Below are 25,989 nucleotides of genomic sequence, written 5' to 3' on the forward strand. Positions count from 1 at the left end.
CCCACCCCCACTCCGGCCTATCACCCTCACCTTAACCTCCTTCCAACTATCGCATTCCCAATGCCCCTCCCCCAAGTCCCTCCTCCCTACCTTTTATCTTAACCTGCTTGGCACACTTTCCTCATTCCTGAAGAAGGGCTCATGCCCAAAACGTCGAATCTCCTGCTTCTTGAATGCTGCCTGCGCTTTTCCAGCAACACATTTTCAGCTCTTAACAATTAGGAATGGGCAAGAAATGCCATCTGGTCCAATGATGCCCTCATCCCATGAATGAATAGTAAGATGTGGGTGCAGCAGCTTTTGAGGTGGGGGATAGTTATAGTTATAATTATAGCTATAATTGCCAATAGGTGAGCAATGGTGCATTAAGCAGTTACTTGAGGCTCATGGTGTTACTGGATAGGAGATATATCACTGGCTTCCGTCCCCTATGTAGCACCACTGGGATTATTGTGGCACCAAAGCCAGAACTATGCGGCCAAACTCCTTGAATTAACCTCCATCGCAATCAGCTCCCACCTTTGTCATACAATATGCCTTGAAGGCCTTCAGGCCTCATGTGAAAATCTCTACTTTCCAGCCTCTTGTGCTTAGTGGGCCTTCTCTTTGCTGCTATTCTATTTGTCATTTTATATCTTTTCTGAAACACTTTTGTCACCAGTTCCAGCCACTGCTGCTACCTGAATGCACAACCCCTTTCAACCAATTCCTTTATTTATTTCTGTCCTGTTTCTGTTAAAAGGGGTTTTTGAGAATTCATTTACTGAGTACCTGGCCCCATGAGCTTTAATAAGAAAACCTTGATGCCTGTATCCTTTTAAAAATGAAAATCAAAAGAGAATTAAAAAGACTGCCATTATCCCATTACCTTGTAAGGCAGTAAATCGTGCTGTAAATTTGTCAATGGATGAAACTCTATGCATTCATTCTTAAGATTTCCTTTCTAAATATATCATTTGAAATAGCAGTTTAGAGACTAGCGTACAGGTGTTTCTATAAATAAGCTTACAGAAATATAAGCATGTTAGATCCAAATACATTCCTATCAAATGCCTGAGCACTGATAAGTTAACGCCAGTAGTCTTTTACATGAGTTTAAACTCTTCACATTGTCACAATCTTCCCAAATGTAACATTACAGACAATATCTTCCTGAAGAAGGGCTTATGCCCGAAGTGTCGATTCTCCTGCTCCTTGGATGCTGCCTGACCTGCTGCACTTTTCCAGCAACATATTTTTCAGACAATATCTTCACCAGGCGATTTAAAACGAAAATTTGCCAAATATGTTATTCTAAACTGCATGCAACTAAATGTCCACAGAATATTCTTAAATGCTTTAGTAATCGCATGAAGTTAAATATTTAGAGGCAAATCTGGTCAGTTTTGAAAGAAAATTAGCCACAGAAATATTTTGAAGAAGTGCTTCAGGTCCAGTGTTTATCATTTGTTCACCCAACATTACTCTGAGCTCTTTATATTCAGCATAAATGCAAAACAAAATCCCCAAATAATCCCAAAGAAACACAATATTTAGAATGTACTGTTTTGCAGATTGAACTCATTAGTGTACAAACACGTAACAGCAAAACATTCCATTTGACGAGACATGGTATCTATGAAACCAGAAAATGTACACTGAGGCACATACCTTGCAGCATGCAAACATCAAACATTTATCGAGATGTTAAACTGTAGAACCCTGGAGCACTCTCAGTTTCTGAAATAAATAGCTGCATGATTCATAGTAGAGACACTCTCAGTCACCTGTTGTTTTCTAATGACATGAAATATTTATTTTAATTTTGACACTGTTATTACAAAAACAAGTAACTTAAAATGAGTTTACTCAATCCTGCCCTGTTGCTCTGTTATTCAGAATATTGATCATCCCTTTGTTTAATGTTTCAAAGGTAACTACTGCATTTTTACCTCAGGCTTTGTCATTATGTATAATTATTAACCTTGTTTAGAAATATAAAATTATTTAATTGAATCATTATAGATCTCCTGATGCAGTTATTTGATATCAACCCAACAGAAAACTGGTTCTTTGGAGAAAAGTTGTTTTATATTACTTCAAGGAAATCTACTGGAATCTATTCATTTCTTCCATAAAGATCTTTCATCTACTTTTTACAATGATGCATTGTACAGTTCTGTAATATTCATATTTATTACAAATACTAAGGTAAAGGTAAAATCATGATAGACTAATAGGGTTACTGCTAATTAGCTGAAAAATGTGTTGCTGGAAAAGCGCAGCAGGTCAGGCAGCATCCAAGGAGCAGGAGAATCAACGTTTTGGGCATAAACCCTTCTTCAGGCCCGAAATGTCATTTTTCAGGTCTGATCTCCAGCATCTGCAATCCTCACTTTCTCCTCCTTACTGCTAATTCGAGAGAGGGAGATGACTGGTGGTGGTTAAACTGAGGGCCACCAGGCCTCAGGTGATAGGAGAGATTGAGAAAGGCAGTCTATCATGGTTATCTCAGCCGGGGTGGGAATTGAACCAATGCATTATTCTTCATTGCAAAACAGCTGTCCAGCCAACTGAGCCAATCAACTTGCAATAAATAATACAGACTAAGGATTGGATAGAATTGATAATTGGACATGTGGTGGGGAGTAGTTCCAATTCAAGGGTTGCCCGTGCCAGTTCTGAGGATATTCAGCGGGCAAAATAGTTGATGCCATCTCATTTAGCCACTTATAACCAGAGGACACTCCAGATATCCAAAGAACTGGATGCTAGAAATCAAAAGCAACAAAAAAAGCAGGTCTGGCAACATCATTGGAGAGAAGTCAGAGTTAACATTTTGGGTCCAGTGAACTTTTTTTTATCCGCAAAAGATAGGATTTAAGGAGTAAGCAATAGATGGAGATAGAGCCCAAAAAGAAGAGAATATTTGGACAGACAAACAAGTGGATAACGGTCAGGCTTCGAGAATGACTAGCTACTAATGGGGACTATTAATGACTAACAATGGGTTTTGTGTTAACACACCATGGGATAACAAAGCCTAGTATGTGGGAGTTGGGATAAGGAAATGGGAGAAGGTGCTTAGGCTATAAAATTATTGAATTCAATATTGAATTCTAAAAGCTGTAGGATTTCCATGATGAATTTCTTCTAACTTGTGCTGAGCTTCATTGGAGTACTGCAGCAAGTCTGAGATACAGATATTGGCCAGGACACATGGTGGTGCGTTGAAGTGGCAGGCAACTGGAAGCCCTAGGCCATTTTTGCAGACAAAAAGTTTGCATTCTGCAAATTGATCGCCCAGTGTATGTTTCATTGTCCCAGCATAGAGCAGACTACATTGTGAGCAGTGAAGATGCAGCAGAATAGATTGAATGAAGTGCAGGTAAGTCTCTGCTTCATCTGGAAGGTGTGTTTGGGGCCTTAGATAATGAGGAGGGAGGAATGAACTAGGCAGATGTTACACCTTCTATGGTTCAGGGGAAGGCACTGTGGGGCTGTGGGTGGGAGGGGGTTGGGGGGGCGCATTGGGAGTGGAGGAGGAGTGGACCAGGGTATGCTGGAGGGAACAGTACTGACAGAAAGCTAACATGGAAGGGGAAGGGAATAGGTGTCTGCTGCTGGCATCCCACTGCAGGTGGCAGAAATAGCAACAAATGATCCTCTGGGTGTGGATGCTGGGGGGTTGGTAAGAACCAGGGGATCCTATTGCTGATGTGGGAGGGAACAGAAAGGGTAAGGGCTGATGTGTGGGAGATAGGTCAGATCAGACTGAGGGTCCTGTTAACCGTGTTGAGGAACAAGCAGATGTATACACATTGTTGGCAGCCTCAGCACTCAGCAGGGAGAAGCCAAATGTTGTGCTGAGAACACATTATAGCATGTCCTTCTGCTCTTAAATATAGTCTGTCCCCTTTAATGGAAAGCTACAGTGAATGTCATGAACACTATTACCACACTTCTAATCAAAGAGAATGGACTACTGAGACTGACAGGGGCTTTCATGATCATTGATACAGCATTGGAACCATTAATGGAGGAGGTGGACAGAAGGGGTGATGTACTGGTTTCACGAGGCCTGAAGTCCCTCAACAACCACTCTCAGAAAGCGGTTGGAACAGGACAGGGATAACAATTGTTATTATTGTCCTCTGGATCTGAGAACTCAGCAGCAGAATTACAAGAAAATTAATGATGATATCTAAATAGTTAAAGTAATTAAATGCATCTTGTCCTTGCTACATCAAAAGGTGTTGGAGATAGTGCATTGGCCTGGATAGAGAATTGGCTAATGGGCAGGAAACAGTGAGTTCTTCTTAAAGGGTTTTTCTTAGCAACCTGTAACCAGTGGTGTTCCACAGGGATCAGTGCTGGCTCTGGTGCAATGGTTTCCAATATCTGTTCATGACATGGAGGAAAGAAGTGAAGCTAAGTGTTTAGATGACACAAAAACAGGTGAAAAGGCAGGTTGCAAAGGGGATGCCGATGAAAGAGAGGTATCAACAGATTACGCAGGTGGTCAAAAAGTTGGCAAATTGAGTAGAACAAGGGAAAAAGTGAAGTTGTTCATTTTGGAAGGGAGAACAAAATAATATTATTATTAAAAAGGCCTCTTGAAACCAGTACATTACCCCTTCAGAAGGCTTCAACACAAAAGGACGAAGCAAAGAAAGGTCACAAAGAGGTGGAGCAGGTAATCAGGCAGGCTAATGGGATGCTGAGTCTCATTTCAAGGGGGTTGGAGTATAAGAGTAAACTAAGTCTTACTGTAACTGGTGAAGTGCTGGTGAGACCACATCTAAAGTACTGTGAGCAGTTTTGGTCCCCTTATTTAAGGAAAGCTGCAGAAACTGGGTTTCATTGGAGACAATTCAGAGAAGTTTTCTTGGAAGATCCCTAATATGCAGGGATTTTCTTAACAGCCAGGACTAAACAGACTGGAACTCTCCTCGCTTTATTTCGAAGAATAAGAGGGGATCACATTGAAATGTAGAATTTTTAAGGGCCTTGACAGAGTAACTGCTGAGAGGACATTTCCCCTCATGGGAAGAGAGGACCAGACGGCATAATCTCAGAATAATCTGCCACCAATTTAAGGCTGAGATATGAAGGAATTTCTTCTCTCAGAGGTTGGTCGGTCTTTGGAACTCCGTGCCACAGAGAGCTAAGTTGGCAGAGTTTTGTGAATATTTAAGGCTGAGATAGATAGATTCTTGATCAGTAGGAGAATCAGGGGTACAGGGAAAAGGCAGGAAAGTGGACAGAGGAATGTTGGATCTGCCACGGTCCTATTAAATGGTGGAGTAGGATCAAGGGGCTGAATAGCCTACCCCTGTTCCTATTTCTTATGGTCTGTTTTGTTGCATAATCTAATCACAACATCTTTGCTCAAACATCAGCACCTAATGACACTTAGAACTCACACCTAACATCAAGATACATCAGCACACCTTCAGACACGTCCTAAAGCTGAGTTGGCATCAAAGATGACTATTCAATTTGTGCTTGTTTTATGTGTTTTGTGATGCACTGGGGAAGGAAGGCAGAGGAAGCCATTTTGAGACCATTTTAGCTTTGCTAAAAATCAGTAAGCACCTCTACGTGATCAACCAGAGAAAAGTCAGCTTGATTGCAGGAGGGAGATGGTCTCTAGCTGAAAGTGCACGTTCTAAAGCCCTCCAAAGATTTGGAAGACTTTTCCTGACATGGCTGGGGTGAGGGGGTTGAAGGGGTGAAGGATCACTGGAAAAGGCTTTACTAATCAGTGGTGGATTTTAAAAGCTCTCTGAGAATTGAGGAATACACCTCGAGACAGACATTCAAAGTTCCCACCACGCAAAACAGGAACACAGGCAGGGAGTAATTGCGGACTGTAATTTCATCAAGTGTATGATGGGTGATTAATGGCACTCTCGGGAGTTAAAGTATCAACTACCACAAAAAAATTGTGTTTATTTTATTCATTTGTTCCATACAATTTTTAAAAAATGAGAAATGTTATTTTTCATATATTAATTGGAAGTTTGAATCTCTTCGTAAAAGCTAATGGTCCTGATTGAGATCACAACAATCATCATCACTTTTGTTGCTTTATCTTCCTTTCCCCTTGCTGCCACAGAGGGAACACTGTGTTTTATTTCTTTCCTCTACTTCTTCCAGCCACACTTCCCAGGCCCTGTACCTGTTCAGAAGTGATTCTGCTCTAACATCATTCAAGATTGATGCATGGTCATTGACTTGAAATGTTAACTGCTGGAGCTGAATCTTATGTTTTTGTTTGGCTAGGCTTCAATTTCATTGAGTTTCATGGCAAGCTTTTCTCTGTGAGGCCTAGTGAGAACTCTCGCTATATTTTATCAAACTTAACCAATTTACAATATCCCCTAAATGTATGGTGCCCCCTTGCCCAATTCTAGCTCAATTCTCCAACTTATCATATCTAGAAATTGCTGCTGCCAGAACTGAGTGACATCCCTGGCACTGGTGTCCTCTTTAAAAGACAATTGTGCACCCAGACAAGCATTATTAGGCTGGAGCTGCTCTGCGTGCTTCCTGACATTTGCCCAGATATGACAGAAGAGAGAGTTGGTGCCCTTCTCTGTGAGTAAGGCCCCAGAGGTCCTAGTGGATGGTGTGGTGCCGTAGTGGAACTTCCAGTATTCCCAGGACTGGCAATGGATGCTATAACACCATGCCAGCCTGGTCTGAGGTTTCCATCCAGGTTAAAGCAGTCTTGGCTTTCTGGAGGAATGTCCTGCAGTGAGGAAAGGTCAATGACCTTTTTCCATTCCACCATCTTCTCTCTGACACCTCACACTCACTATCTCTGCCACAGTACTCACCTCCCAATAAGGCTCATGCTCTGCCACTCTCACGATTGCATGGAACATCTCTCTTCATTCATCCTCATCCATCTCAATCCCCAACAGCACTAACCCTGCATACCCACTGCTTACTTGCCTACTTACTCAATCTGGACACTTTCCCTCTCGTACCAAAAACAACAGCTCTTCCAGCCACTTACATCTGCCTTAATACCTGCCTCTCTCTCTCATTCCAGGAAGAAAACAACTCCATGAAAGAGTCAAGATGGCTGTCCAACATTTGGCTCCTCACTGGTTATGTGGAGAGGTGCCTACCTCTGACTGCCCCCAGTAGCTGACTGTATCCAACCCACTGGACTAGGATCACAGACTGCCTTGATGTACATTGTTGGTTCATCCTGATCAAAGGCTATCTACGTTGATTCGACTAGGATTGCTGACAACCACGACAATGTTCCTGGCTTTCTGTCTAGGCCAACCATCTAGGATATTCAGCAGCATTGTCAGCCTGGAATCTCTGGTGAAGGGACAAATTGCAAAACAGATAAGCCAAGCCAAGGCAAGGCAGGGATACTTGGGCACTCAGGGAGACTCAAAGTGAGCAAACACTAAAAGAGCAAGTGAACAGTTCAGAAATGTAGCCTGGTCCAATTCATTGGTTATGTTCATGTGTCTGGGTGCACATTGTCCTTGCAGCAATATTACAATGATATTACTGCAGCCCGAGGTCATAGAGATGTACAGCACCAAAACAGACCATTCGGTCCAACTCTTCCATGCTGACCAGATATCCCAATCCAATCTAGTCCCACCTGCCAGCATCTGGCCCAAAATCCTCTAAACCCTTCCTACTCATATACCCATTCAGACGTCTTTTAAATGTTGCAATTGTACGAGCCTCCACCACTTCCTCTGGCAGCCCATTCCACACATGCACCACCCTCTGCATTAAAAAAGTTGCCCTACTAAAAAGTAGGTCTCTATTATATCTTTCCCCACTCACCCTAAACCTATGCCCTCTAGTTCTGGACTCCCTCACCCAAGGAAAAAGACCTTGTCGATGCCACTCATGATTTTGTAAACCTCTATAAGGTCACCCTTCAGCCTCCGACACTCCAGGGAAAACAGCCCCGGCCTGTTCAGCCTCTCCCTGTGCTCAAATCCTCCAACCCTGGCAACATCCTTGTAAATCTTTTCTGAACCCTTTCAAGTTTCACAACATTCGTCCGATTGGAAGGAGACCAGAATTTCACACAATATTCCAAAAGTGGCCTTACCATATCCTGTACAGCAGCAACATGACCTCCCAACTCCTGTACTCAATACTCTGAACCAATAAAGGAAAGCATACCAAGCACTACGATATCTACCTGCGAATCCACTTTCAAGGAGCTATGAACCTGCACTCGAAAGTCTCTTTGTTCAGCAACACTCCGGAGGACCTTACCATTAAGTGTATAAGTCCGGCTAAGATTTGCTTTCTCAAAATGCAGCACCTTGCATTTATTTAAATTAAATTCCATCTGCCGCTCCTCAGCCCATTGGCCCATCTGGTCAAGATCCCATTGAAATCTGAGGTAACCTTCTTCACTGTCCACTACACTTCCAATTTTGGTGTCACCTGCAAACTTAGTAACTATATCTCTTATGCTCACATCCAAATCATTTATATAAATGATGAAAAATAGTGGACCCAGCACCGATCCTTGTGGCACCCACTGGTCACAGGCCTCCAGTCTGAAAAACAACCTACCACCACCAACCTCTATCTTCTACCTTTGAGCCAGTTCTGTATCCAAATGGCTAGTTCTCCCTGTATTCCATGAGATCTAACCTTGCTAACCAATCTCCCGTGGGAACCTTGTCAAATGCCTTATTAACGTCTATATAGATCACATCTATCGTTCTGCCCTCATCAATCCTCTTTGTTACTTCTTCAAAAAACTCAATCAAATGTGGTTCCCTTGTTCAAAAAGGGGAGTAGGGATAGCCCTAGTAACTATAGGCCGGTGAGTCTCACTTCTGTTGTGGGCAAAGTCTTAGAGAAAATTGTAAGGGATAGGATTTATGCACATCTGGATAGGAATAATGTGATCAAGGATAGTCAGCATGGTTTTGTGAAGGGCAAGTCGTGCCTCACAAACCTTATTGAATTCTTTGAAAAGGTGACGAAGGAGGTTGATGAGGGGAAAGCGGTAGATGTGGTATATATGGATTTTAGTAAGGCGTTTGATAAGGTTCCCCATAGTAGGCTACAGTCCCCTCAGGCCAGCCATCACCGTCCAAGGAAAAAGGCTATCACTGTCCACCCTGTCTAACCCTTTGATTATCTTATATATCTCAATTAAGTTGCCTCTCAAACTTCTTCTCGCTTAATATATTCTTTTTTAATGCTGCAGTTTCTGCACACAGCTTCTTTCCAGCAGCAATTTGCTGCTGCCTGACATGTGTTTCCACAGCAGTGGCAGTTTTGTGTCTGCGTTGGTGCTTGTCCCTGGGCCACCATTTTGTGAACTCTCAGCCACCATTTTGTGAGGTGTTGACCTTCCTTGGCTGCGAGTTCCATCACGGTTGCCATTCCCAGCACTTTCATTTAAGTGTAGTCACCTTTGCGTCAGTAATCTCTTCTGGATCGCTTCACATCTTACGGCAGGCTGCTACAAAAGGTAGAGTCTCGTGGGATCTGAGGTGAGTCTGCGTTGGTGCTTGTCCCTGGGCCACCATTAAGGGGGGGTAGATATAGGACTGGTGTTAGGGGTAGGTTCTTCACTCAGTGAGTCGTTAGTTCATGGAATGCCCTGCCAGTAACAGTGGTGGACTCTCCCTCTTTATGGGCATTTAAGAGGGCATTGGATAGGTATATGGAGGATAGTGGGTTAGTGTAGTTTAGGTGGGCTTGGATCGGCGCAACATCGAGGGCCCAAGGGCCTGTACTGCGCTGTATTCTTCTATGTTCTATGTTCTAAGCTCATGAGACATGACTTCCCATGCACAAAGCCATGTTGACTATCTCTATTCAGTCCTTGCTTTTTCAAATACATGTACATCCTGTCCCTCAGGACTTCCTCCAACAACTTGCCCACCACCGACATCAGGCTCACCAGTCTACAGTTCCCTGGCTTGTCCTTACCACCTTTCTTAAACAGTGGCACCACGTTAGGCAACCTCCAGTCTTCCAGCACCTCACCTGTGACTATCAATGATGCAAATATCTCAGCAAGAGGCCCAGCAATCACCTCCTTAGCTTTCCATGGAGTTCTAGGGTGCAGCATTGAAGTACAGAAACATACTGTAAATGATTCAGGGATGTGCTATGTGTGTTCTTAGAGGTTGGCACATATCTGATGCTAATGACCATGGTTATGGGGTGTGTGGTCAATGCCTGAGGAGCGTGCCTTGAGACGTTGGTACCTATCCGACATGGAGGTCCTTTAGAGCAAGTGGTGAGCTGAAGTTGCCAGGCTGCTCTGACTTGCCTGTCAGGAATTCTTGGCATCCATTTTGCTTGCAGTGGGTGGTAGGATAATAATGTGGTGAGATGTACAGTTAATACAATTGTAAACAATGAATAAACTCCCTTAACTCACCACTGCCTAGTGAGAATTTCACCTTGATTCATTGAACCTGTTAAAAGATGCAGCAAGTTGTTCACAATATTGAGAAGTTACTAGACCTCTCACATGACTCTCCCACTTTTTGTCATAGCCTACCATTGTTCAGTCCCCTGTAAGATAGTACCCTACACCCAGCAGGTGCTGTCTGAGCTTCCAAGTATTTCCAGTATTTTTGCTCATCCAAAGTATTTTGCATTTGACTTTTTATTTGTCAAATCCCTGGAACATCTAGTTACCAATCCTCAAATTGCAGCACAAGAATTTTACAATGACTAGTTCAAGTTAACTTGAGCTGGAATGTAAACTAAACAAAGGTAAAATGTTTACAGCAAGAGTAGTGATTGATTGACCAATTATAGACCCTAAATGTTTAATTGCACTCCTAATTAAATTGTAGGTATTCACTACAATGAAATGTTAAATTTTTAAAATGTCGCATTATTGAACCATAATGCCACTGGACGTGTTGGAGTAAACATAAATTACACCATATAAATTTATCACATTACCATAGTATTCTTTTACATATTCATTATTCTTCAGGCCTTTAATATCTTGGAAAATGAAAGGTAATCTGGAAACCTATTATACAATTAAAATACATTTTGATCTATTAATTAATGAAATTAAAATCAATTGTATGTTTTTGTGGTTCAAATCATCTATCAAAATAATTAACTCCTTTGCTAAGTTGACATTAACTGATAGCTCACTGAACATGATCCTAATGAGTAGAAGAAACCATTGCTGTTCTAAGTTTCCAACTGACAATTTGAATAAATGCATACATACACTGGTTCTGAATAGTACATCAGAAATAGGGCTTCATAATGTGGAAGGAGTTGCATAATTCAAAATGTTGCTGCAAAAAAGATTTTATGAATCATCATGTAAAATATTTTACCACAATCGTTTACACTGAAATGCACTATTAACCACAACTGTAGAAATCACCAAGCAAAATGTGCCAATTCTTAAAAGATTAAAATTTTCATTTGTTATAAACTAACAATATTCTTGCCTCATAATGAAAAATAGTTGTGAAAATTCCAACAAAATGACCATTTTAAAAGCAACACAATCCTAAACACAACAGAGTCCATCTTAAAATTCTTATTTTGGTTTTGTCTCTCGGATTTCCTTATTAAATGGAAGTAAAAATGCTAATTAGGAAGTTCAGTGCATTTCCTGGGAACAATTTTACCAAATGCAATCCATAATTACCAAGACATTACTAAAAGTTACTGAGGAACTTCTTGATCTGCATCTGCAACATTAAAAAACTATTACTAGGATATACATTTCATAAATAAATAAAAATAAACATAAAAAGTTCAGAAAGTTGTCTGTTCCCTTAACACTGTGTATTTTTCCTCTGAACGTTTCAAAGCTGACTGACAATAGAAATTGCCATAAGATGTTGCTTTTGGCATTGAACAGTATTCTCAGGAACAGATGAAGCTGACTCTTTGAAATATCAAAGAGTAACAGTATTATGGATGAATAACACATAATTGCTTTCAGCCTGAACTCAAATTTTGTTATTTTTCACGGATGATTTGCATTTTTCATTGATATTCTCAATAGCTAAAGCTTATTATAGTGAAAAGGCTGATGTAAACTTCAACTTCAAGAAGTGAGGGAATGACAGTTGCTTTGTCCAATGCATGAATGGAACACATGCTGTTGTTTAAAGTGTATGGCATTGTTGATGCATATTAAATACTCTTTAGCAGGAAGTGTTCAATCAGCACATTGGGAACTGGAGCTGACAATGATTGATTTCTCGTCCTGAACACTGATTTAATTAGAAACAAAAACATTGCAGAAATACATTTAAAGAAGTGTTTTGATAACTTTGGTCCAGTGGGAAAGTTGGAGAGCGGCTAACTCGCTCAGTACAAACCCTCCACGCAGCCTAATGTCCTGTTGCTGGGCAGAATTGGTTTACTGTGAGACTTCCTCCCCACCCTTGAGAGCTGCTGATCAGTCAGATTGGGCACAATGAAACAAACTGTTATGTGCTGAAGAGATTTTCAATCAATTTGATATTGGAATTAATCAGAAATTTGATTTATATGGTGTTGGAGGGAATCCTGAGGGACAGGATGAACACGTATTTGGAAAGGCAAGGACTGATTAGGGATAGTTAACATGGCTTTGTGCATGGGAAATCATGTCTCACAAACTTGATTTGAGTTTTTTGAAGAAGTAACAAAGAGGATTGATGAAGGCAGAGCGGTAGATGTGATCTAAATGGACTTCAGGAAGGTGTTCGACAAGGTTCACCATAGGAGACTGATTAGGTCTCACAAAATACAGGGAGAATTAGCCATTTGGATACAGAACTGGGTCGAAGGTAGAAGACAGAGGGTGGTGGTGGAGGGTTGTTTATCAGACCGGAGGCCTGTGACCAGTGGAGTGCCACAAGGATCGGTGCTGGGTCCACTACTTTTCTTCATTTATAAAAATGATTTGGATGTAAACATAAAAGGTATAGTTATGAAGTTTGCAGATAACACCAAAATTGGAGGTGTAGTGGATAACGAAGAAGGTTACCTCAGATTACAACAGGATCTTGATCAAGTGGTCCAATGGGCTGAAAAGTGACAGATGGAGTTAAATTTAGATAAATGCAAGATACTGCATTGTGGGAAAGCAAATCAGAGCAGGACTTATACACTTAATGGTAAAGTCCTAGGGAGAGTTGCTGAGCAAAGAGACCTTGGAGTGCAGATTCATAGCTCCTTGAAAGTGGAATCACATGTAGATAGGATATTGAAAAAGGCGTTTGGTATGCTTCCTTTATTGGTCAGAGCACTGGGTAAAGGAGTTGGGAGGTCATGTTGTGGCTGTACAGCACATTGGTTAGGCCACAATTGGAATATTGCATGTAATTCAGGACTCCTTCCTATCAGAAAGATGTTGTGAATCTTGAAAGGGTTCAGAAAAGATTTACAAGGATGTTGCCATGGTTGGGGGATCTGAGCTACAGGGAGAGGCTGAACAGGCTGGGGCTGTTTTCCCTGGAGCGTCGGAGGCTGAGGGGTGATATTATAGAGCTTTACAAAATCATGAGGGGCATGGATAGGATAAATTGACAAAGTCTCTTCCCTGGAGTGGGGGGAGTCCAGCACTAGAGCGCATAGGTTTAGGGTGAGAGGGGAAAGATATAAAAGAGACCTAAGGGGCAACTGTTTCACGCAGAGGGTGGTGCATGTATGAAATGAGCTGCCAGAGGAAGTGGGGGAGGTTAGTACAATTACAACATGTAAGAGGCATCTGGATGCGTATATGAACAGGAAGGGTTTGGATGGATATGGGCTGGGTGCTGGCAGGTGGGACTAGGTTGGTTTGGAATATGTGGTTTGCATGGAAGAGTTGGACCAAAGGGTTTGTTTCTGTGCTGTACATTCCTATGACTCTGTGTATTTTGTTACAAAATACAATAAAAAGTGTGGTATGGTGCCACCTCTCCCTGGTGGCATCTTAAAACAAAAATAAACCAAAACATAGAATATAAAGGCAGAAAAATGATGAAATAAAGAAATAAAGTTCGACTTTATACTCCTTGTTAAGTGTTCAGATAAGGGTGAGGAGCCGTGAGTTCCCTCATTGCGCTGCCAGAACATGAGTTACCACTCCCCGGTGTCACTTCACCTCCACTGATGCTGCCACCACCATGAGCCTTGGTGTACTTCACCAATGCTACTGTCACCGATGCCCTGGGATCTCTATATCCCAATCTAATTTAAAAACAGCTTTATATGGTTTCAAAAAACTTGTTTTCAGGATTTTAAAATTGGGTTACTCACAATGCATGGACACTGATTTGTCACTCTTAAATGTGCCAAGGTTTATTTTTAGTTAGCAAATTTGAAAGGTATATTTTTAAAATGCTGCCCAGTTGTGGTAGATTTTGCCTCCTATGATACCCAACTGAATAAGGAGAAGCTTGTTGACTGGGAGAAAAAAAAGATTCTTTTCAACGTAGATATATAACTTTTATCACAATTTTTACCAGGATTGATGATTCAATCCAAGTGGGCACTGCCCCTTTGTGCTGAAAATTCTTTTAATCGCTACCCATCTGGTAAAGTGGCAGATTTAAAAACAGCCACGGAAACAATGGTACACATGCTGTTTGAAATAGGACAGATGGAAAAGGTTTCATAGCTAGAAGGTTGTGACAAATCTTGGTAAAATGAAGAGGTAGGAGCAGAGGATAGTTAGAAGAGTTTTTACTTAGTTCTGGTATGTGGAAAACATAACATTTTCAGTTGTTCATATCAATTCACCAAAGTAAATTATACCATTTAAAGTAAGTGATTCTAGTCACAGGAGCTATTCTGCACATTCATGGTTAAATTAAGCAAGCAGTACACCAAGGATCTCTCTTTGCCAAGACTGAGGAAACATTTAAATGAAAGACAGGAATGTTAAGTTGGTGTGCAAGAGTAAATTCTATTGCTTCCTTACTTAAATTAATGTTCATTCATGTGTAAATAGATATAGATTGTCAATGAGTGTCAATTCTTATGAAGAAAAACCTTCAGGCTATATGGCAGAACAACTAACACCAATAAATCAAGTATTTGGAGCCATTCTAAAGACTAATAATCAGAATTGTTTCAGAATTCTCTAACACAGAGATTTGTGGATGTTCAGTTGTTGAATATATTCAAGGCAGATACTAGGGCGATTAAAGGGCGCAGGGAATGGTGGGAACAACACAGAAAGGTGAAGTTGTGGTCAATAAGTAAAAACAATCGGATTAAATGATAAAGGACCAAATGGCCTCCTCTTGCTCATATTTCAATTGGTTTTTTGAGCTACTCATCATTAGAATTATGTTATTCCTTTATGATAAGCACCCATCAGTAACTACAGAATTTTCCAGTGTCTTTGTCCACTTAAAAGTTTCTGATATAATTTTAGATGTCCACTCTATTCTTTATCATACATATCTTCATACGTCAGTAAAGAATATTTTACATGATCTTCACTTCAATGCATCATAAGATTCGAGATATTACAAATCAGTGAAGAATTTCCTCAGAATTGCTCCCACTCTACTACATGTAGCATCATCAGCATTGTGGCAGCCAATCTGCTTATGTATGCCAACATTATTCTTGCAAACTCTGTTCTTAAATCACAAAGGTGAACAGGGAACAATCCAGGAAGTTCCTGCCAATGTATGGCAAATAATAACAAAAGAAAACAAATATTAACAAATAAAATCTGGATGCCATGTTATCAATGAAGTGGTTTGGAGTTGCAGTCACTGTCATAATATCAGAAATGAGGAAGCTTGTTCTTGAATTAGAATAAGTACACATAATTCATTTTATTGATTGTTGGTTGAGGAACAAATATTAATCCAAATGCTGGCAGAACTGTTCTGCTTTGCTTTCCATATCATCTTGAGATTTTCTCCATCCTGAGAGAGTTGATATAGCCTCAGTACAATGTCTTAGCAATAAGATGGTACTTCTAACAATACAAGCATCCTTTCTATTGTACTGATGCATCAGCCTTGATTATGCATTATCTGTATAGAGTGGCTTGAACATGCGCGTTTTTTATTCAAGTTAAAGGATTAATCCTGAGCTCAGCATATTTGATATGATGCCCGACCAGAGCTCTGAAGTTTTATTTTTTCTGTCAGGTATCAAAACTGAAGTTAAATTTAAAAAAAAACACAGCTTTCAGGAAAATACACACATCAGGACAGACAGAATTTAGTCAAAAGCATCAGGATTAAACAAACCTGTCTCTGGAGATAAGAGTTACAATTCACAAGTCCTCAGTTGCTTGATGATTATGAACTTTGTTCTATAAGGAGCTTTGAGTAGGTTGTGGTTTCATTCTCGTAGCAGGGATTCTGTGTGTCTTCCTTCTCTCCATCTGCAGTTTGATGATGAAAAGAAATACAATTAGAACATTGGGAATTCAATAAACATTCTAAATAGATAAGGAATAGCGTATGACCATACAGAAACATTGTTGTAGTTGGTTGCATCATTATTTAAATGAAGAAGAGGAATTTTGTTGACTTGGAGTAATAGTGGAAAATAATTGACCAGCCATCCTCTATACATCCCTCTTGATTTTCTTGTTAAATAAAATCGTGGAAACATTGCTATTTTTTCACACATTTGTTAAATATCCATGCTCCACTTTTGAAATTATATCACTCACTACTTGAGATATTCAAAGTCAATTGATACAGGTACCTCATGTCTAGTCAGTTTTGTTTTGCTCCCAAAATAAACTTTGTTTTCAAGAAATTACTTGACACAAAATCAGTTGCACTTAATATTTTAGTTGGCAGTTCCTCAATTTGATGAAATCAGAGAACGTAACCCCTAATTTTTTGGGGAAAAGGTATGTTTCAGTCCTCAGTTCTGTAAGGCCTTTGCATAACCTGTACTTTATTGACTTGTGTTTGCATGAGATTTTCTGAATCAGCATTCCAGCATGGCCCTTGAGCATCTAGAAATTGTGAATGTATATCAGGAGTGGGGTGCTGGAAAAGCACAGCCAGTCAGGCAGCAACTGAGGAACAGGAGATGACATTTCGAGCATAAGCTCTTCATCAGGCCCAACTCTCCTGCTCCTTGGATGCTGCCTGACCAACTGTGCTTTTCCAGCACCACACTCTTCAACTCTGATCTCCAGCATTGGCAGTCCTCACTTTCGCCTAATGTTTATCAGGAATTTGGACGTGGAGGTCTGTGCTCCAGCCTAGTTTTCTGACTATAATTTAAGAAGCAAAAAAAATCATACGAAGCACACTGACCTCTATACCTTACTTATCAACTTGAAGCCCCAATAGAACAACTTCATCAACAACGCTACTACTTTTTTTATGCTTCACAGGGATTACTGAATTAGTCAGATGAATTTATAATTTATTCACAATCATCATTCATGATAATCGATATAAAAATCACTTATGATGTCTATCACTTTCTGATTTCCCCATAATATTCCTGCTATGTTTATCCATATATTTTGCATTCAATCTAAAAGAATGAACAGTCTACAAGTAGATCTTCTATAATGTGATGGTTGTGTTCTTGTGTAACCCCGCATTACAGAAAAATCACACTTGAGAGACAGCATTTAAACTGTTGGTGATGTAATCATGTTACAGCCAATACATGTTTTAAAAGTTTGCGCGTTAGAAACAGCGTCACCAATTCATCAATCACGTAACAGCAAATTTGCATTAACAAAACACGCATTATAGCAGAATGACCTGTACCTTTTCTAATTTACTTTCACTTTCAGTTTGATAAACCAGGAACGTCTTTAACAGTTAAAACATATTTGGACAGGTACATGAATAGGAAAGGTTTAGAAAGATCAAAAACAGACAAATTTGACTTGTTTAGTTTGGGTTGGCTCAGACAAATTGGAGCGAAGGGTCTATTTCCACGCCATATGATCTATGACTCTATAGTCGGAAAGTGAAATTGTTTCCTTCTAAATTAAAACAAAGAACAGCAAGTGTTTTTTTAGATTAGATTACTTACAGTGTGGAAACAGGCCCTTCGGCCCAACAAGTCCACACCGCCCCGCCGAAGCACAACCCACCCATACCCCTACATTTACCCCTTACCTAACACTACGGGCAATTTAGCATGGCCAATTCACCTGACCTGCACATCTTTGGACTGTGGGAGGAAACCGGAGCACCCGGAGGAAACCCACGCAGACACGGGGAGAACGTGCAAACTCCACACAGTCAGTCGCCTGAGGCGGGAAATGAACCCAGGTCTCTGGTGCTGTGAGGCAGCAGTGCTAACCACTGTGCCACCGTGCCGCCCCATGTTTTGTGACTTACTTCTCCCTTTGAATGTCTGTTTGGGTAACTTTATGGTCTAATATATATTAACAAGGTTTCTTCTACCTTGGAACAATAGCAGTCTAACTCTGGTCGGTTACTACACAATTCAGCTTATTTACATGATAATACGTACTCTACTGTGAGGTATCACATCTTTCTCTCTGGCACAAAAGCAAATTACTGCGGATGCTGGAATCTGAAATCAAAAGAGAAAATGCTGGAAAATCTCAGCAGGTCTGGCAGCATCTGTAAGGAGAGAAAAGAGCTGATGTTTCCAGTCTAACTGACCCTTTCTCTCCTTAGAGGTGCCGTCAGACCTGCTGAGATTTTCCAGCATTTTCTCTTTTGGCTTCTCTCTCTGGTATAGTCTGCCATTTTTGTCTTCTGAGTCTAACATATGACTATGAATGTCACTGTTACATCATCCCAAACATCATGACAAAAAGTAGCAGGTAATGGCTTATGCATTATTCATTTATGAGCTGTGCTATTTTACGAGCTGATAAGTTAAGGGCCAAGATGAAAATACATGACCAACTTCCAGCGTGCATCCCAGCAGCCGCAATCTAGAAGAGAATGCATATATAGTTATCCATAACTGTAAGCTGTTTAATAAACCTATGGTAAATTTTCATGTAAACGGCAGCCAAACTACTTAACCTGTGTTATTTAGCAAAAAGACAAAAAAATGACATCAGCAACACAGAGTACTTTCTGTAAGGAACAAAAGCAGTGGTTGAGCTTGAAAACCACAGACTTTACACCAGACATTCGAAACAGCACAGATATTACATTTACACTCTACACTGAGATACCAGAAAGAAAGACAGCACAACAAGAACAGCAAGCGTTTAATTTATGAGAAAAGCAGGTTTGTGGACTTTGGAGAATAAACATGCTGGATAGACACAGGGTTTGGCAACATCTGAGAGAAGAGAAATACAGTTACAATTTGAGTCTAATGTGACTCTACTTTGGAACTCAATTTGCTCTGAGAGTCTGCTAAGGCAGGGATTTGGTTTCAAGTTGAGCTGTTGGCAAGGCAAAAAAAAGAGCCACAGCTGAAAACAGCGGACAGGCGTTTTTCTTAAAAAATTGAGGAAACATGACAGCTGCATTGTTGAATCACCAAGCAGTTTATAGGAGTAAAACTTATAGTAAAACCCGACATGACAAGTGAATTCGCAAAAGCCAGAGAACATTAGAAAAATTACTACCAAATATAGACCCATAGAATTACTACAGTGTGGAAACAGGCCCTTCGGCCCATCCAGTCCACACCCACCCTCCAAAGAGTAACCCACCCAGACCCAACATGTATTAGCAGGACCTTGGTGAATTTAGGCTCTGTAAATAATGGATGGAGTCACGCTTTTATCTGTTGCAGAACTAGATAAGTAAACAGTGAAAATAAAACAAAATAAATAGTGAAAATTAAAAAATAAATAAAGTGAAAATGGAGGGGTTGCACAGAATCAACACTTAAGACCTGTCTTAGCATGAAATGCTAGAAAATAAGCTTTGTGTAAAAGAGAACTGGGTCCGATAGGCAACACAACAAGGATCAATTGATCAGCTTGTCATAAGATGCATACCAAAGGCAAGGAATAGGTATCAGGGACTGAGCTGACTGTGTGCATAATAGAGCTGCTTATCACTTCAATGCCTCGTGAAGCTGTTCTAGAAAACCTCTTGGAGAAAACAAAATTTCACAATATTGTCGTACCACTTAAAATTAGTAAAACACATGAAGCCATTGCAGTCAGACAACATTTGCAAACTTTAGGTGCAGTTCTTGGTATCAGCACAGACTCTAAGATGCAAAAAACAAGCCAAATGCGTGGCAAGTGTGATTTGCTGTCCCCACAGTGATGTCTGCAAAAGGACATTGGACTCACCTATAGGAGAAAATGTGCTTTCAAAGGTGCAACCAGAGATGATAGTAGAATGCAAAGAAACAAAAACATAGTGCCACAGGTTCGTAAGGAAAACGCTAGAGACCTGCATAAACACAAGCTTGTTCAGAAGGTTAGCTGCACAAGTAATAAAGTGAAGACTGGAAGAATCTGCAACCAATGGATTTCCATTTTGTGAAGGTGAGCTATTGTATGATCAAAGTCAAATAGTTCAATACTTTTGCCATCATATGTCCAATGAAATTTGGCAAACTACATACCCGGGATCAAAGTCAGCACGCAAGCGAGGACAAACATCCTTACTAGTCAGAATGCTGAAGGATATATATCTGGATCATTAGAAGTGAATGATACACCTTACTGTGGCAATTTTGCATAGAAACCACAAGAATTTTATCAGGTTTACACAAACGGACCAACATGCAAGGACCTCAATATTGTGACTATTCACAAGATCACTAAGATACTAGCTGCAACAGAATAGGCAAGAATACTTGCATTGACTCAGTTCAGGACTTGCAACAGTTGTATCCGGACATAGGGAACTTCAAATCTGATGCTGTCTTGCACCTCTGAGAGGGTGTAATCTCATCAATCAACTCTCTCAGAAAGTATAGTGATACATGCAAGAGAAGCTGAAGTGTGAGGTGAAAGATATGTTATGTGATTGTATAATCCACAGTGTACATCAACGCACAAACTGGTACAGTCCATCAAGTATGTGCTGAGGCAAAAGTAGCACATTCAGGGTAGGCACAGACTTGAAATGGTTCAGCATTTATCTCAGGACATGCCCACACAAAATTGAGAACGACTAAAATGTACATTCACTCATGCCGGCAGCTCCTTGTGAAGTGCTCATCTTCAACAGCCAACAGTGGCAGTTGAACAGGAGCACAGATGCAGGAATAAGCCATTAAACCTCTCAAGCCTGCCCTGCCATTCGAGATCATCCACCTCAATACCATATGTCCATACTATCCTCACATCCCTTGATAGAATTCGTAACCAGAAATCTATCAATCCATCTCTTGAAATTATTTAATGACTGAGCTTCCGCTGCACTCTGGAGTACAGAATTCCAAAGAGTCACCACATTTTCAGTGAAGATGTTCCTCCTCATCTCAATCCTAAATCACTTACATTTATTCTGAGACCATCTCTCCTGGTTCTAGACCCCACAGGCATGGGGAATCCTTTCTACATCAAGTCAGTATCTTGAATGTTTGGTAGTATGTTCTTCCTATAGTAAGCTCTTCTTATACATTAATGTCAATGCTGTCATACTTCGAAGAGAATTTCCAAGTGTCTTTCCAGTGTTCACTTTCTACCCCCCTGGAATACTGGCTATATGAGAGTTGAGGGACAATACTGAGGAGGAAGAAACTTTAAGGCCTTTATTTTTGACTGTGCTGAAGATTTGGCTGCAGCCTTGAAAAACTGACTTCAAGAAGGACATTGCCATTTGTTTGACAGTGCTGCCATTGGATCTGGAGAATGTTGCAAAGGGTTTGCTAATGTAATTTCTCTCGTACTACTATGTGGCTTATTGCTGTACAAGAGTATAGTGATGACAGCTGCTCTACTAAGAGATGTTTGATTTGTAGAGGTCTTTATTATTAAATACTTGGTGCATTTTGTAGATGACTGGACAGGCACAGACTGATTTGAACTGCACAGCAGAAATACATTTTTTTTTAATGTTGAATAGGAATATCTAAATTCTAGCATATCGATGAGAAATTCTTTCTTGGCAATTGGGATTTATGAACCATTATTCATTGGAAGATTTTACGAGATTTGTGCAGAATGGCTAACGTGAAATATGGTCAAATTAATAAATGATTTGGGTGAAGAAAAAGAGTTATATATCTGAGTTTGCTGCTTTCACTAAGTTAAGTGGTGCAGTAAATAATGTAGATGGAGAGTAGAAAATTTAAAGGAATAATGTGATGTTAAATAAATGGGCAAAACTGTGGCAGATAGAGTTCAATATGAAAAAGGGTAAGGCCATCCACTTTGAATTTAAGAAAATGAGCAAGTGCAGAGTAGATTCACCACAATGCTACTGAGATGAAAAACAACTCATTATGAGTGCAGTTTGCAAAGGCTGAGCTTACTTTGCTCTTGAATATAAAAGATTAAAAGGGGATGTAACTAAGATTTTAGGATGAGTGAAAGTTAGGGTTGACGGAGTAAAATGATTTTCTTCTTGGGAAGTTCACTGCAAATGATCACAATATTAAATTTAGAATTGGGCCAATCAGGAGTGAAAACAGAGGCACTTCTCCACAAAAGGTGCAGAGGAAATCCAGGTCTTTCTTCCTCAAAAGAAGAACCTTTTGCAGGTAAGTCATTACAAATGTCAAAATTAGGCCAGATTTTTGTCAGGTAAAGGTATTAACGCTCATAGAACTAAGACATGTAGATGGAGAAAAGGCACAGAGGAGCCATGATGCATAAAGGCAGGCTCTTATTTATATTTCTATGTTTCTAACAAACACAATGGTTTTGTTACTTAAATCAAAAAGGCTCTGGATGCTGTTTAAATAAAACATGTTCCATAAACCTGTGCCTTATACTATGGACAAAATCATTATGACACAAATTCTGATATTTATCCATTGGCAGCAAATACATGAAATGAACAGCATTTTGTTTTTAAATTCTACAACCAAACAAATGTCCAGCACGACTGGATTTCTTTGGATGTGCCTGCAAATTTCACAACTAACTGCAGTGTCATAAGGAATGAAGCAGCAGATTAGACCTCTAAGCTGATATGCTCAAAGTGGCCTTCCACTTGGTGGCTGGAGACCTACCTACTTCAAACACTATGTAAATCAAGATCCTATAACATACATTGTGAAGTGTAATTCAGATCTGTTGAACTGCTGGACACTTTCCAAATATGGTGGATACCGTGATCTCTGGCCATGTCTGATCTAGCTTACTTGCTGCCCCCTGTTGTAAATAATGTGCAGGTCAGATTGCGACATCAAACAGTCTTAGTGGCCATCTGCTGTGAAATAGATATCGGGCATCCATGGCTTACTGACTGCATAATATTGAAGCCTAGCCCTCTCTGCAGCCTCAGGCACAGAAATATTTACAACTTTTACATCAAGTTTGGCTGTGGTGTTATTCTGAATGCTGTTGTATTATATATTCTGTCAGTTTGAGTACAGCAACGCTATTACAGGAGTTACTACATGTCTAAAATTAGACAAAATACTTTATTTTCTGATGTCATAATGATGTAAAAGGCACACTCATAACTTTAATATCAATCAATTGAATTATAACTGATCACACTACAAGATAAATTGTAGGATGTTAAACATACTTCGGTTGCCACAAAGAATAGATCACATTCAGTTTCAGTTTAAATATTTGCAAATTAACAATGGCAAGTTGGTTTGCAAGGGATTTTCACCATATTGGAACTAAATAAGTAATAATTTTCCAAATGTTCACAATTAATCTACATCTTGAAAGAGGACAGGAAATGCCCATTGGGGGGTAAGATTTGCTGCAGTCTACATGTACTGACACCAATAATTAGTTCAGTCAGCTTTTCTACCTGAAGCAGCAGTGGAATCTCTTTGGATATTACTGTAATTTCATCAGCAATATTAACAAAAAATGTCTTCATTAATAATAGTTTTAAAAATTAACATGATGGTACAGCAGCATTTACTGCTGAATTCTAATTGCCCCTAGAGAGTGTTGGAATGCCTTCTTGTTCAACAATGTATGGAAATGGTACCTCTACAATTGCATAGTTAAGTATGGAATGTCAGAATTTATGACTCAGTGACATTGAAGAAACTGGTGACATTTGGCTAACTCAGGATGTTACATGCCTTAGATGTGATGATCTTCTCATTATCATGCTTGGACATGTCAATGGCAATTGTTATTGAGTTATCTTGCTGAAATGCTGTTTCACATCCTGTAGAATATATTCACTGCAGCCAAAGGGTGAGAATGGTGTAGGAGGTAGACATCGAGTCTAACCAATTGTCATGTGCAGAATACAAAATGAAGAATTGATGTGGTCACTATTTGTGCCATATGCTAAGTTGGGCAGTCAGTGGATAACATGGACCATCAGCAGCAACAGCAGGATTGTCTGTCAGCATATTTTGCAACCTTATGTTTGTTAGTGGAACATTCTACAGTGACCAGCTCCATTCATGGATTCTTCAATATTGAACAACTTTGCACTCACCACAAGATTTGGCTGACATCCTGGCTCAGGCTAATAAGTATCAGACAATCTTCATGTTGTGTAAGCATCAATGGATGGCCATTCTAGGTAGCATCATTGCATAACTGGTACTCTCTGCATCTAACGAAGTTGAAATTCTTGAATGTTAGTGCACATGTATCCATTTCACTGAACAGGGGTTATTCCATCACACTGTTGACACTGACCTTGCAAATGATGGAGAAGCTTTAAGAAACAACAAATCACCTGTTGTACAGTATCCAACTTCTACACAGTTTGCAGCAACAATGTTGACATGGTCTTGCCAATTTACCCCACCCTAGACTTTCCACCTCCAATTCAACCCCTGATGTCAATCATATCCTACAATCTTCCACACCTGCCCAACATAAGCACAATCCATCTCTCAATCCAAACCCACTCCCATCCCACAATGACAAACCCATTTATCCATTCCCCCACAATATCCATACCAAACTCTTCCAACCAAAACATTTCCCATCATCTCCCTAGGTCCCATGCATCCTCAAACCCACTTCCCCAAGACCCTACCCATCCTCCCACCGAGTATAATGCCCCTCAACCACATCAGCACCTCAACCATGCCTACAGTCAGATACCGATGATGGGGGTCTCCATGTTAATGATGCAAATGAAAATCGGTACAGATATTTGGGCCTTTCCTCACTGAGAATGGTCATCCCCTGATGCTTACACAACATGAAGATTACCTGATACTAATCAACGTGAGCCAGGATGTCATCTTTTGATGAATACAAAGTTGTTCAATACTGAAGAATCCGTGAATGGAGGCAGTCACTGTAGAATGTTTCACTCACAACCATAAAGTTGCAAAATGTGCTGACAGACAATCCAACTGTTGCTGCTGCTGGTCCATGTTATGCACCGACTGCCCAACTTAGCATGTAGCACAAATAGTGACCAGATCAATTCTTCATCTTGTCTTCATTACATGACAATTGGTTAGTTAAATATAATAAACTTAGAAATGCAATTGCTTTAAATGCTAAGAGCATAATTGTCCTCTGTGTGGCCATTAAACCTCTTTGGATTGCTGTACTTGCTACTACTACCACGCAAGGGTTTAGCTTTTCATGTCTTAATTTAATGCATCCAATGAATATATCCCTGGTGGTGGGGTCTGTTTGGAGATGGTGGAACTGTCGGCGCATGATTTGGTTTATGTGAAGGTTGGTAGGGTGGAAGGTGAGCACCAGGGGCATTCTGTCCTTGTTACGGTTGGAGGGGTGGGGTCTGAGGGCGGAGGTGCGGGATGTGGACGAGATGCATTGGAGGGCATCTTTAACCACGTGGGAAGGGAAATTGAGTCTCTAATGAAGGAGGCCATCTGGTGTGTTCTGTGGTGGAACTGGTCCTCCTGGGAGCAGATCCGGCGGAGGCGAAGGAATTGGGAAAAAGGGATGGCATTTTTGCAAGAGGTAGGGTGGGAAGAGGTGTAATCCAGGTAGCTGTGGGAGTCGGTGGGTTTGTAAAAAATGTCAGTGTCAAGTCAGTCGTCATTAATGGAAATGGAGAGGTC

The 25,989-nt window shown here is 40.4% G+C and overlaps 1 protein-coding gene across 1 annotated transcript in view; it reads right to left on the reverse strand.

Annotated features, from left to right (window-relative positions):
* Positions 1-25,989, reverse strand: part of LOC122553234 (bifunctional heparan sulfate N-deacetylase/N-sulfotransferase 4-like) — an 879,937-nt gene that overhangs the window by 684,260 nt on the left and 169,688 nt on the right. Inside the window, exon 2 of the mRNA XM_043696825.1 lies at positions 16,194-16,330. The gene's annotated coding sequence lies outside the window, so the exon portion shown is untranslated. The remainder of the gene's footprint in view (positions 1-16,193; positions 16,331-25,989) is intronic.

The sequence above is a fragment of the Chiloscyllium plagiosum genome, chromosome 1 (assembly GCF_004010195.1).
Source record: "Chiloscyllium plagiosum isolate BGI_BamShark_2017 chromosome 1, ASM401019v2, whole genome shotgun sequence".
NCBI lineage: Eukaryota > Metazoa > Chordata > Chondrichthyes > Orectolobiformes > Hemiscylliidae > Chiloscyllium > Chiloscyllium plagiosum.